This window comes from Puntigrus tetrazona, chromosome 24, assembly GCF_018831695.1.
Source record: "Puntigrus tetrazona isolate hp1 chromosome 24, ASM1883169v1, whole genome shotgun sequence".
In the NCBI taxonomy this organism is placed as follows: Eukaryota; Metazoa; Chordata; class Actinopteri; order Cypriniformes; family Cyprinidae; genus Puntigrus; species Puntigrus tetrazona.
The window spans coordinates 12,796,380-12,810,526 of NC_056722.1; the positions used below are offsets into that span (position 1 = coordinate 12,796,380).

The window sequence follows — 14,147 nt, forward strand, 5'->3', positions numbered from 1 at the left end:
TTGGGATGAAATGCTTTATTAATGAGAGAGGTGATGCTAGCATGACCAGCCTGTAGTGCGATCTGACAGAAAGGCAGCAGTATGTGAAATAGCCACGTTACGTCGGTTCTCCGCTCATGCACATCTCTGAACAGGCCTACACATCAGTCTGTGAACTACACAGGACGGGACGTTTCTTCCCAAGCTTCCCAAGAACAGGTAACATTGCAGGCGGCCACTTGCAGACCCAAACTGGAGCATGCCATAGATGTCCCTCTGGCCCTTAAAAAAAAAGCTGGAACCAGAAAGTTGGGATCGTGTTGCATCTGTGTTAGATCTAAGGAATATTTCACGCTCTGCTGAGTTGAGTTCATGCGTAATTAACTGGATAGCAATACATTGCGTAACAATAATAACAATCCAGTGTAAATATTTCTTTGGATTCGGGATAACGGGTGGGTTGACTGAAACACGGGAGGTGTGGTTTACAAAGAAATTCGACACTGTAAAAGAAGTTGAGCGTGGATTTAAAGAGATGCTGCAGCCCTCCTCGCACCGAGCGCACCGGTGGTCGTTAAACTGCATTTATGAGCGCGATCACGGATGCTTTGGGATCTATGGATGAGCATTCGCAAAAACGTCGCTGTCACTAAACTTGAATTGCTCGGTGCTGAAACTTTTAGCAAGTCCGCAGATAACAGTGAGCGCTCATCCGCCGGACACCGTGTCTCAGGTAATCGGCATTTACAAGCGTAACGTAAAATAGACGCTTTTAATCGGGTTGCGATTCAAAGCATGGTCTTCACACGTTCTGCATGTGTTAATGTTGGGACTGTTGTACCATACAGCATCATTTCCTGTAAGAGACTACTATCACTATGTCTTGGCAAAAAAAACGAGCTGTTTGTTATTTGGTGTGGTTTTAGTGCATCATTACGCACATCTTGCATTAAATATGAGCTATATTTTTATTTGACGGTCTACTGGACGTCGTGCTTCTGACGTACAGATACGACGTTGAGTTGAAAAGTTAAAATATAAACATGCGTTTTAAATTTGTGAACGAATCGTTCTTTTGAATCGGATCTTTTAGAATGAATCGAGATAAGCCTTTAAATAAATGAACTCCGTGTTCGAAGTTTTCGGAATTTTTGAATCAGAATTTTAAATAAAGCATGGTGGAAATATGTTTAAGCTTATTAATTGAGATCACTGTAGTAGGCTACATATTATTTTTAAAACATCTCAAATCAATAATATTTTGCAGTTTGAAGTAAATTATAATAAATACTTAGATCTGGGATAAACATGTACTTTTATCAACTGAATAAAATCATATAAAAGCATACCTTCTTATTAGATTTTAAATTAGGCTGCAGACATGGTTACTTTATATGACTCATAAACTGAAGATGAACAATAAAATACAAACAGAAATTATTTTATAATAGTATGTGATTTAAACGTAATTGACACATATGCAATAGGCCTAAGCAGCAAGGCAGAATGCCAGGAACCAAGTGAGGACGTAATTGCATCATGATGTAAAATAATAAGTGAACTGATTCAGTTCTTACTTCCCAAGGCTAGTTGTAAGCGTTGTGTCGTGTTTGTACCATCCCTTCATCTGCATATTTATGTTCCTCATGGTATAGCCTATAATTTTCAAAATGTAAACAAAAGCTTGGACGAATTTTCCAAGATTGCCATATTTTTCTTCCAAGTCAACCTTTCCCCCAGTCTCCTTCTCTTTTTGTTGTACCTGTTTTATTCATCAGCTATATTGCCTAAAAAGCTCTTCCTCTTCTCTTCAGGTACCTGAAGAGCATCAGACGTCACCATCAGAACCATGGGCCACTCAACCTCTGCGTTACTGAGAAGTCTCTCTCTCCTGCTGGTTACCCAGAGTGTGTTTGCCATGGTGCTGTTTAACGCCACAGATCTCAGCATTCTCTTGGAGAAGTACCTGGACGATGAAGGAGACTGGATGGTGGAGAGACAGCGAAGCAAGAGGGCCATCACTGCCAGTGACATGCAAGCCATCCTGGACCTCCACAACAAACTCCGGGGGCAGGTCTACCCACCGGCTTCAAACATGGAATACATGGTAAAACATCTCTACACTGCTACAAAGATAAAATATGCTGAATAACACATATAAGGCAAAACTGCCCACTGTGGTTTAGTGGTACGTACACAATACCACTTTGTTTTGCAGTCAACAGTTATTTTTTAAGTTCTAGTACCCCATAGACGGAAAAATTGTCATTTCAAATTCATGACATATTCTTTTTGCAAAAATGACTTTCTGTAGCCGTTTTAGCATATCACAAAAGTGTAAGAATTAGGAATTAATATAATGGGGAACAACATGAATTGCCTTTTTTATAGCCTGTATGTGATGAAAAAAACTGTAGATTTAAATAACTTCAGTAAGAACTTATAGTTAACATATTAATATAAGCTGTGACTTAATACTTCTTTGTAAGATGATATTTGTTATTTTTGTTTGCAAAACATAACTCAATGCAGTACAACAATAATTGAGAGATGCACAAAAAAGCCTGTTGCATCATAAAACAAATTTTTCTGAACATAAATGATGCATGGATTACCATAAATTGTTATACATAGCTATTCTTAAGTTTTCATATCTCATGACCTGAAGGTGGACATTTTGAAATGATGCGATTATTTTGCTAAACAAAACAATAACTATGACTACTTATGTACAACAGGTTTCTGATAATTTGATCATTTAGAGGCTTTACAAATTCACGCGTGGTTAGTAAAACTAACTGAAGAGTATAAATGGTTTATGTGTGATCTTTTAAGCCTTTAAAAAGAATGCTAACACAAGTGTGTACTTGTTTTTAATTACCCGGTCTTTGTTTGCAAAGTGAATGGTGGGGTTCAAGAGGTTTATGAGGAAAAAAAGAGAGACGAGATTTATTACAGACAATTGGTGTTATTGCAGGATGGAGATGATATGCAAAATAATATGCATATTTGAAGGTTGCATAAACAGTTGCTTCGGTGAACTTATTGCTTCGCTGAAAGTTCGACGCTCGTGGCATGATTGTGCCCTGATATCTTTGCTCAAGCACTGCCAGTTTTCAATGAGCTGTTTAACAAAGGACCACGCACTTTAGTCTGCACGTAAAGCACATATATATTGTTCTGTGTGAAGGATTATTGTCTAGATGGAAGAAATTGTTATTCCCATTATTCTTCCAGTCAGTTTGTGAAACAAAGAACCCCTTCAGCACATGCAGTGTTGACTCGTGGATATAAACTAGCAGAATGTCAGTAGCTGAAGTGTTGTAAAACAAATGCAGTTAAATATTGTTTCAGAAGGAGCGTTTCCTCATGCTTAGTCAGGCTGGATTACCACCAAACATTACAAAGGCCCCGGCTCCCGAGAGGTGTTAAATGCTCAAAAATGAACATTTTCTCTTCATTTCTTCAACAGTTTCTTCACATTATTCAAAATCTTTATTCAAAAAAGGTTCGGATTAGGTCAGCGATTAATCATATCCAAAATAAAAGTTTACATAATATGTGTGTAACTGTGTTCATGTATTATGTAAATATAATAATAGGTATATATTTAACAAATATGTTACGTTTATATATTAAATGTATTTATATACAATGTAAAATATAATAGCAAAAATGTATATACATGTAAATATTTAAAATATATACTGTGTGTGTGTGTGTGTGTGTGTGTGTGTAAAATATATAAACTAAAACCTTATTTTGGATTAATTGCGATGAATCATTTGACAGCACTAGTTTAAATAGAAACTGTGCCTTTAAGGTGTGTTCATATTTGTTGTGTTTTACAATACCAATTTTACAAATTACAAAATTTTGTTTAGAAAGCTTTTTAATGCATTAATTTGATTAAATACGGTGAAAACCAAAAAAATTTAAATAGTCGGAATTAAAAAGAAATCTTTTCTGTTTAAATAATATATACATGCTGATTTAAATATAAAAATATTAAGCAGCAAATTTTTTTATATATTTATAATAATAACAAATGTTTTCTAGAGCACCTAACCAACATATTATAATGATTTCTGACATGTATGACACTGAATACTGGATTCAGCTTTACCATCACAGGAATAAATGACATTTTTAATAGATTAAAATAAAAAGTAATTTTATTTCAATCGTATTATTTCACAATTCAGCAGTTTTTACTGTATCTATCAAATGAATGCCGCCGTGGAGCGCACTCTTCTGTAATAACAAATAAATAATTCCAAACGTTTTCTTGGTAGCTATTTGCTTCAAGCTAAAATAAAAATAGAATTTGAAGCCAGGCTCCTTTGCACACTAAACAAACAAGCACCACGAGACCACTACAATTTACGCTCTTTGAACAGAAGAAAAAAATACGCGGTGCATGGACCTGTTGAACACTAAGACCTATTTATATTTCAGCTTTTCAGAAAGACTGGTGGTGGTTTGAGAGATGCCTTGCAGGGATTGTTAACCGGGTGTCAGGAGTGGAGTTCGGGCAGCTCAGCAGAGTGAGAGTAATAGGAATGGTGTGATGGATTTGGAGACATGGAATGTGATGATGCGCAGCTCGGCCCTCTGCAGCCTCAAATAATTCCGGATTTGGAATTCTAGGCAAAACAGCAGAATTCGAATCCAGCAATCAACAGTCCCCCGTTTCAACAGGCGCACGCACCCTGCGTAGCAGCTGCAATGACTCTACGTTTTCGTTTAATACGTTCCCCCTCTCGAAAAAAAGAGCTCCTGAGGGCGTTGGAATTTTTCACTTTCTTGGAATGTGACCAGATGACCAACAAACGTGCGGCTGATGAGGTGTCAAATGAAGTAAACAATGGCGTGTGAAAGAGTGCTGAGTGTCTGCACAGAAGGGACGTGTTTTCCTTTACCGGGCCTGTCTAAGTGCGGTCGATTCTTGGGGCCTCCCCTGCCGAGAAGGCTGTGCAAACAGAATCATTTTACCCTTTTTAAAGGCACAGGTTTTGCATTTATTGGTAGAAATGCGCAAATCTGTACCTCAACCCTAACTGATGTTCACTTTTGGATTTTGACCACTAAACGGTCTGTGGTTGAGGGTGTTTGATTTTTGTTGTATGCATGATTTAGTACACCCTAATACCTAAAGCTTTTAAAACTCTAGTCATTTTTTTATAGTATAGTTCAAATCTATTATACACAGACGTATTTACAGACACGTTGCTCGAGACTTACTGATATGAAAAATATAACTACGCTTTATTTGGAGTACTATTTGTCAATGCACTACTTTTAATGTCACTATTATTGAGGATTGTGTGACACTTGAAAAATAATGGTCATTAGCTGCAAAACATTTATATATTTTATAAATCAAAGCAGAATTGCAATAGTTCTACTTTAGCGCGCTCATTTATACTTCAGTATATTTTCAGTTGCACTGCTTCAGCACAATTATTCAAGAGCATTGAGTACAAAACTAGTTGTTTTGTTTCAATTTAGCATACTTTAGGTAAACCAGTTTAGAAGTTATATATGTATATGCGTGTGGGTAAATGAAAATAAATTTGAAATGAAATAAATTTATTAAAATGCATTTATTATATTTATTTTTCACTAGGTTATTATTGATTGTTTTAGTTGATCGTTACATAAAAGAAATACCATCCTGGGTTACATTGAGGCCGTTAAAATAGAAGTGAATGAAGCCAGTGTATAAATACTCAATACGTTTCAGTAATATAGATGTTAATAATGTGGATTTTAGTGAAAACATTAACGTAAAAACGTTATTTTCAGATTTCGTACTCTATATATGATGCACTAGAATGATGCACAATTTTATAAAATTAATTAAGTTAATATCCTTCAAAAACGACCCATTCACTTCCATTGTAGTCTATTTCTCTTGTTAAGAAAGTGAGGGATGAATTAAAATGCTGCCGTTAAGCTTAACTTGTATTGAATGCGGAATATTCCTTTATAAAGGCCCACTTTGATGGGTGGCTTAGCAAACCAAGCAGACACGGAGTTGGCAGGTGCTCACTTCAAGGATTAATGTCTCAGGCAATTGTTTCAGCTATTTTAGGGACCTTATTGGGGCAGGTTTACCGCCGGACTGTGCTTTGGGACTTCCCAGGGAAAAAGTGTAACATGTATGGGCAGTGACAGGGCAGATAACTCCCCCGTCACCCCCGCCACAATTCTGGCTCAGGTTTCTCTCCAACCTTGAGTTTTGTATGCTTTCCATTCAAGGTGAAAGTGCTGTTTTACTTCTCCAGAATAACGAGATGTTTTTATTAAACATTAAAATATGGGTCAGTACAACGCACGTGTAAATGTAGCTTGTGACCAAAGAGGGAGCTACAGAAGACAGATACAGAAACATATGGAGAACATTATTGTATCACTTGCCGTTTAAATCCAGGCAAAGAGAAATAAACTAGAAAGAAACCCAGTTCACTCTCCAGCCTACGAGGCCACATTGCATCGAAGAATTTGCAGAAACTGTCCTACTATTATTACTAAGTACAACATCCATTGACTTTCACAGGACTAAATCCTTTTCCTGTTAACCGCATTATAAACAGGTCGTAACCTTAACTACACATAGATTGGGGACTAAACGGCTTTGTTTCTGTAGCGCTCTACCTTCCACCCGTTTCCATCTGAATCTCAGCCATGTCTCTGTGTTTCTTTTAGGTGTGGGACACAGAACTGGAGCGGAGTGCTCAGGAATGGGCCGAGACCTGCCTGTGGGAACATGGCCCGGCTGGCCTGCTGCCTCAGATTGGTCAGAACCTGGGAGTGCACTGGGGAAGGTCTGAATGTCCTTTGGTGTTTTATAGCAAAGTGAGCCTACTGGTCATTGAGTCGACCTTCTATACAGCTAGAATTTAGTTTTATTAATGTTCAAAAGTTTGGGGTCCCTAAATGGGTCCAACATGTATTTAAATTAATCTAGTGAAATGCCGTATTAACATCAGTCTCAATATCAGATTGCACACTAGATAGACCGCATACATGCTGTTCACTGACCGCTTGATGCTTATTGCATATAAAACTAGAGACTTATTTTTAGATCTGGCAAACTGTAATCCGGTTGGCTGGGTTTACAGCTTTAGTCGGTAAGGGCACACTTTTTTTTTTTTTTTTTTTTTTTTTTAAGTCCACCTAGAAATGAAGTCAAAGGTACCACGCTGTTACAGTGGGCTGTTTTGAAGAATATTTGAAGTTGGTGTCAACAGATCTTTAAAAGATACTAGCGCTTGAGGGATTTTCTATCAAGGATTTGATACACTTTCTAGAAGTTTAATTAGATATCTAGTTTTGTAAGTATGTTCTCATTTTATTTTATTTGACCATGTTGGACTATTGTATTGATGTAATCTATTATACTTTACATAACACAAAAACTAAGAGGGCTGCTAAACGACTGTTCAGAAGTTTCGGAAAGAAATTATTCATTTTATTTAGGAGAGGTTAAATATTTCAGAAGCAAAAGTAAACACTTCAACATAGTTTAAAAGCAGTTCTTTTGAACTTTCTATTCATTAATGATGCATCATTTTTAAAAAGTATCATGCAATGTCTCCACAGAAATATTAAGTAGCACAACTGTTTTCATTACTGATAATAATAATTGAATTATATATTTGATTTCTAAAGAATGTGACACTAGAGACTGGACTTAAAATACATTAAAATATAAAAAGCTTTAAATAAAAAAAATCAACTGACTTTAATTGCTTTAGTCCAGTGCGTTAAATTTAGGCTATTAATTATGCTTTTGTAATATTTACCCCAGGTACCGTCCACCTACTTCTCATGTACAAGCTTGGTATGACGAGGTCAAAGACTACTCATTCCGCACCCCCAGGAATGTAACCTCACTGCCCTTTTAGGTGCAGCGGTCCAGTCTGTACCCACTATACTCAGGTAGGTATACAGTAATAGCATACCTCATAAGCACATCACATGTGTATTTAGGTGCACACCCATTTATGCATTTGACAGATCTGAAAACAATTCTGAAATGTATGGGTTGTCAGGAAGGAATTTAATACCAGTGTAATATGTGCTCTCGTTCTGGTTGTCAGCACTTCAGCTGCAGCCTTTTGAATGGCTTGGAGTCTAAACAGGAGAGCACCAGACAGCAGAGTATTGAAGCGCTTTCAGTCTGCTGCCAGTGAGGCCGATATCTGGGTGCCTTTTGATATTGATTTTAGATGTTGGAGGGCAATTGTAATGGTTGTAAATCATGACGTTGCATATTAAAACTAAAGATGTCTCAAGACCTCAGAATTTTAGCTGTGCAATAACCGTTAATGAACACAAAATATTTCTATTACTAAACAGTTAAAGTTACTAATCCACCACATTAAAGTCTAATTGAAAGTAAAAGCTAAAATTTTAAACTTACACAATTTACACAAAAGGAGATTCTTTGTGAAGTATCTTTTTTCACACAATGAGTAGGAAAACTGACAACGTCCCAATCAGATTCTCATTTGAGCTAAAAAAAAATATTAACAGAAACGCCATTAGAGGGATAGTTCACACAAAAATCTAAATTCTGTCATTAATAACTCACTCTCATGTCGTCCGCACTCCATAAAAACCTGTTTTGGGAACACATATGAAGATAATTTTGCTGTCTGACCCTCCATAGATAGCAACCCAACTAAATTGTTCCCAGGTCAGAAAACATAGTAAATGCATCAGTAAAAACAGTCTATGTGACATCAGTGGCTGAACTTTTTTTTTCATCTGTACGAGAATACTTTTTTGCGCAAATAAAAAATTGAAATAATTTTCAATTCGGGATAAACTAAACATTTAAGATTATTTTAAAACATTCTCTTATCCAATTTGTGTACAATACTATAGTTTTGTTTCAAAATGAACAGGAAAGGTTGAATTATAACAACAAATAAATTAAATCATGTAGATATAACTACTTGTTTTCTTTTTGTTGTGTGTTTTTTAATGATTGGGGTATGGACAAGGTGGAAAAACCTATGCAAAAATATTTGAATAGACTATGTTAAGGCAATTTAAAGATATTTATTTTAGGCAGTTATAACTAATGAACTCTTTGCCTCTCCTTACTGATTCCAGCTTGTTTGGGCAACTAGTAGTCGAATCGGTTGTGCGATCAATGTGTGTTACAACATGAATGTGTGGGGCCAGATCTGGGCAAAGGCTGTTTATCTTAGGTGCAACTACTCACCAAAGTGAGTAACTTATTCATTATTCTTCATTTATTATTAAACACTGCTCTCATTCTCTGGCATTTATGTCACGATAGCTTGTCAGTGCTGTCTGTCCTCATGTGTGTTTCGTCCTGTACAGGGGTAACTGGTGGGGATATGCCCCATACAAGCATGGCACCCCTTGCTCTGCCTGTCCACCCAGCTATGGAGGAATGTGCAGAGAAAACCTCTGTTATAAAGGTTTGTTCTAAACTTTTAATGCAGTAGCTGCCAACATTGTCCACACATAAACTACCTTTTCAGTACTGTTTCAGGGACATTTGACAAAAATAGGACAGTTTTCACTGTGTTTTTGATCGTATAAATGCAGCCTTGGTGAGCTTAAGAGACAAATTTTTGAATAGTAATGCGTAGATATAGGGTTAAATGAATCATTTCTAGATTGTTTGAAGAATAGCATCCAGGCAAAATGTAAGACTACTCATTTCTCTGCTTCACTTTCAGGTGATGGAACAAATAGACAAAGCCCACGTGAGGAAACAGACGAAAGAAATTCTATAGAACCAGAGGCCCCTCACAGCCCGGGCCCCGTTGCTGAGGCCCAAGTCCAACCAGACGCCCAAATGCAGTTGTGAGCAAAGAGCAGATGTGTAAGCTGTGGTTCTCCAGTTATACTTTTTCAGCATCATCAGGGCACCACTTTCAGAAACAAAAGTTCTGCTCGAAAAAACTAAATACATTTTCTGAACGTGACTGCACCAAAAAATTGCTTAAATGCAAATTTATTACTGTTTTACTCTGATTGTTTTGATGTTCACCAGGCATGGATCTGTCGATTTTCTCTTTTTTTTTTTTTTTTTCAAACGTATATTTAATGTTGTAAGTCGCTTTGTGCAGCGAGTTTTTTTTTTTTTTTGTTCTCATAATGGTGATCTCCTGCTGAGTATGTTTGCTTTGGGGACGATGAATACTTGTGGGTTTTAAATTGCTTCCTTTGCTGAAAGCGGGTTTGGACTGAAAGCTGAGATCTCCTGCTGTTGGCCACCATGAGCTCCTGCTGGAATTCCACGGCTTGCTTTTACAAAACTGCAGGAACGGAGCTGTGCATTTTTGCAGCGCTGCTAAATTATACAGCATATCTAAACATAAATGAACCACCTTTGTTTTTTTCTGCTTTGTTATGCAGCCCAGATTGTGACATGTGACACAAAGCTAAGAGACCAGTGTAAAGGCACCACATGCAATAGGTGAGATTAAAAACATGCCATATGCATCGCATAGGTCTTTTTCATGATAATAACAATAATTCCAATATTAAGGTTTCTGCTATTATTTTTCTAAATTATTACTGTTATTATTTTTGCATCTGTAATAGGTACGAGTGTCCTGCTGGTTGTTTAGACAGCACGGCGAAAGTGGTTGGAACGGTGTATTATGACATGGTAAGCCAGGCATGAAGTTTATTTTTTCTTTTTTTAGTTTATCTTATCACATATAGTCGCACATTGACGATATCTTCGCCTTCAGCAATCCAGTATTTGTCGGGCAGGCATTCATTACGGTGTCATTGATAATGATGGAGGTTGGATAGATGTCACAAGACAGGGCAGAAAGGACTTCTTCATCAAATCATACAAAAATGGACTTCAGTCCCTTGGGTAAGCAGTCTGCTTAAGATTGCCTTTCTTGCGCATTAGAGACAACTCCATCTAACATAATGAAAATGTTGCAGGAAATACCAGAGCGCCAATGCCTTCACAGTATCCAAAGTTACAGGTAAATGACCATTTAGAATATATTACATGATACTCAGTAATACTTCATTTTGATTGGTCAGCTGTGTCATTTAGCAGTTCATTATTTTATAAACTGAATATTATATAATACTCGAGTCTTCAGTGTGACTTGATCCATGAGAAATCAGTCTAATAATGCTGATTCGATTTTGAACAAGCGTTTCTTATTATTATTGGTATTATTATCAATGTTGAAAACAGATGTGCTGCTTAATATTGTTTGTGGAAAAACATATAATGCGACCCTGGACCACCAAACCAGTCGTGAGGGTCCATTTTGAGAAAAGCTGAATAAATAAGCTTTCGTTAATGTATGATTTGTTCGGATAGGACATTATTTGGTTGAGAATTATTTGAAAATCTGGAATCTGAGCGTGCAAAAAAACCTAAATACTAAGAAAGTCACCTTTAAAGATGTTCAAGTGAAGAAACCGAAAGGTATTGTATGTATTTTCTAAGTAGCTGTGGAAAAAAGCACGATATTGTACAGTCAGTCAGTTACAGTATCTTTACAAAATAAAAACTAACAACAAAAAATCACGACACCAGTGCAAAAACACAAGGGTCCAGATCGATCCAGATTGTTGCATACAGCACCTCCCCTAATAATTTCATCATCTTTCTATTGTTTCAGTAAAAGCTATCACATGTGAGACTACAGTTTCTGCGCTGTGCCCTTACCAGAAGCCTGTAAGACACTGTCCAAGGTAAAACTCGATCTGTAATGAACCGAACCTCCATGTTCTTTTATCTAATCTGTTTTGAAACAAAAACTTGCCAATAGCCTACTATTATTACACTCTCAAGCAAATCTTTCCAACCTGTCTTTTCTTCCCTCAAGGATTTACTGTCCTCGAAACTGTCTGCAAGAAAATCCCCACCTTTCCCGAGTCATTGGCACCAAAATTTATTCAGATGTAAGCTTTCTTTTTATTTTTCAAACTCAAACTGAAAGCGAGAAGATTGCCGCAGCACCAAAGACCTAATTTTAAATTTAAATTTGTTTTGCAGAAATCTAGTATATGCAGATCTGCAGTCCATGCCGGGCGTTTTAAGAAACGAATCAGGTGGTTACGTTGGACGTGATGCCCACAGACAACAGGAAGCTGTACATTTCCTCGCACCAGAAACGGCGTGGTCTCAGAAAGGTAGGTTTTGTCCCCAAACTGGCTTGTGTGGAGCTGGTGCGAGGCGGCCTGTTTCTCCTTAAGCTTGTAAAATCACAGGCCTTTATTAACAAAGCTGATTAGGTAGAGCTGTACCAGTCTTTCCACTCCAAGCATGTCACTTGAATGTGTGGTAGGCAAAATTACAAATGAATGAACGTGTTCTACAGTTAAAGCGAACATAGCAATCCCATCAGGTAGTCACAAAATAATAATGCTGACGAACGATTAATCGCATCCAATATAAGTTTTTGTTTACATAATATGTAGTACATAGCGTGTACTGTAAATGTATATGGGTCAAAGACATTAAGATGCATCAAAAAAAGAAATTCACTAAATTCATTCAATCAGAAGTGATTTAATGTCTATAGAAAAAGAACATTAAATGTAAGTAAAGTGTCTACTTTTGGACAATAAAATGGCAAGATTTGGTTGAATTGTTATTAAGTTAAACACAATTTCCATGTGAAAAATCAAACAACATGCATGTTCTGACTCATTGATATACGTAAAGAATTAGGAAGCATATTATATGTTGTGTATTAAATGAGTCAAAAAAATCACAAATGGGCAAAGCCTAGGATAGAGGTCAATTCTGAAAATGTAAAACTACAACTAATTAGTATTTGGGGTGAAACTGATTTGTCTTTTAATATGTCATAAATAGATTTTTGTTGTAAATATCCCTGACAAGATTGTTACACCGAATGATATTTTAGTGGGCAAGCTCAGTAGATCAAGGGAAAATGTGTGATATTTGTTTTTAGCTCAGAAAACCGAAAACAAGACGGCAATGAATTCAAACAGAAAACATTTTAATTTAAAGTCAGATACACATATTACACCATTCACTTTGACCCATATATAAATACAAACACCTGCACGTATATAATTAAGAAAAAATATGCAATGTTTATATATTAAATATACTATAAAACGTAATAATATACTTGTAAATATGTTTAAAATATATATCATATGTTTGTGTATATAAACAGTACACATGCATATATTACGCTATTTTGGACGTGATGAATTGTTTAAGAGCGCTACTAAATAAGCTTTTCAACCAAATACCAGTCCTTACGGACACAATTGTTTTTAAGGGTCGGGAAACATTGCTTATTTAACTTCCGTGTTCTCCCGCAGCCTGCAGAACCTCATAATGGAGGCAAGGCATTCAGGGTTTTCGCAGTTATTTGAGCGTGTGCTGAAATCGTGGTCACTCATCGACACGGGCTGTAATAGTGACCATTGTGAGGCCTTTTCTGCTCTAACCAGCCTGTGCTGTATTTTCTTTCACATGAATGTCGACTAAAGTAAGTATTTGCTTTATAGATGGAGACCCTTTCCAATGCATCAAGCTGATTAGCCATTGTATCGCCTAAAAAGCATGTAATTAGAGGATCATTCAGGGAATATGGTGTCTCTGTTGCAGAGAAAAAAAGCACTTAAGGAGTTTTAATCTTCTGTTATTGTTGTAAAGAACATTTTAGAGACTGTTTAGCGTTTTAGTTTCATTACATGTTGAGGAAGTCCTCGCTCATTTACGGATTTGTTTTCTTTTTTCATCATGTATTTATTTTGATATGTATTTTGCTTTAGGGCAAGAAAGGACTGCTGATACGGTTTTTTGAAGTTAATTAATAATGTGGGTATAATCCTGCAGGGCAGGATATTACATCTAAAAACATCCAATCAAGCATAATATGAAACGTCTACATCGTTAAACACTGTAAATAGCTTGTTGTGAATAGCTTGTCTATAGTATTAATTCTAATGAGGTGCTGTATGCATAGGAATTATGTACTGACTCAGAAAAACAACTGTATTATGATTTAACGATTTCGTAGGTTACAAAAAAAAGCTAGCTTTTATGTTATGTCCAAATAAATTTGAGGTGCTTTTTGTAATTCCTTAAAGGAATAGTGAATATTTTGTCATTATTTACTCAACCTGAATTTGTTACAGACTTGTGC

General features: G+C 36.4%; 1 pseudogene; it reads left to right on the forward strand.

The window, feature by feature from the left end:
- The first annotated feature begins 510 nt into the window (after nt 1-510).
- Nucleotides 511-13,371, forward strand: LOC122330207 (annotated as a pseudogene).
- The last annotated feature ends 776 nt before the right edge of the window (nt 13,372-14,147 follow it).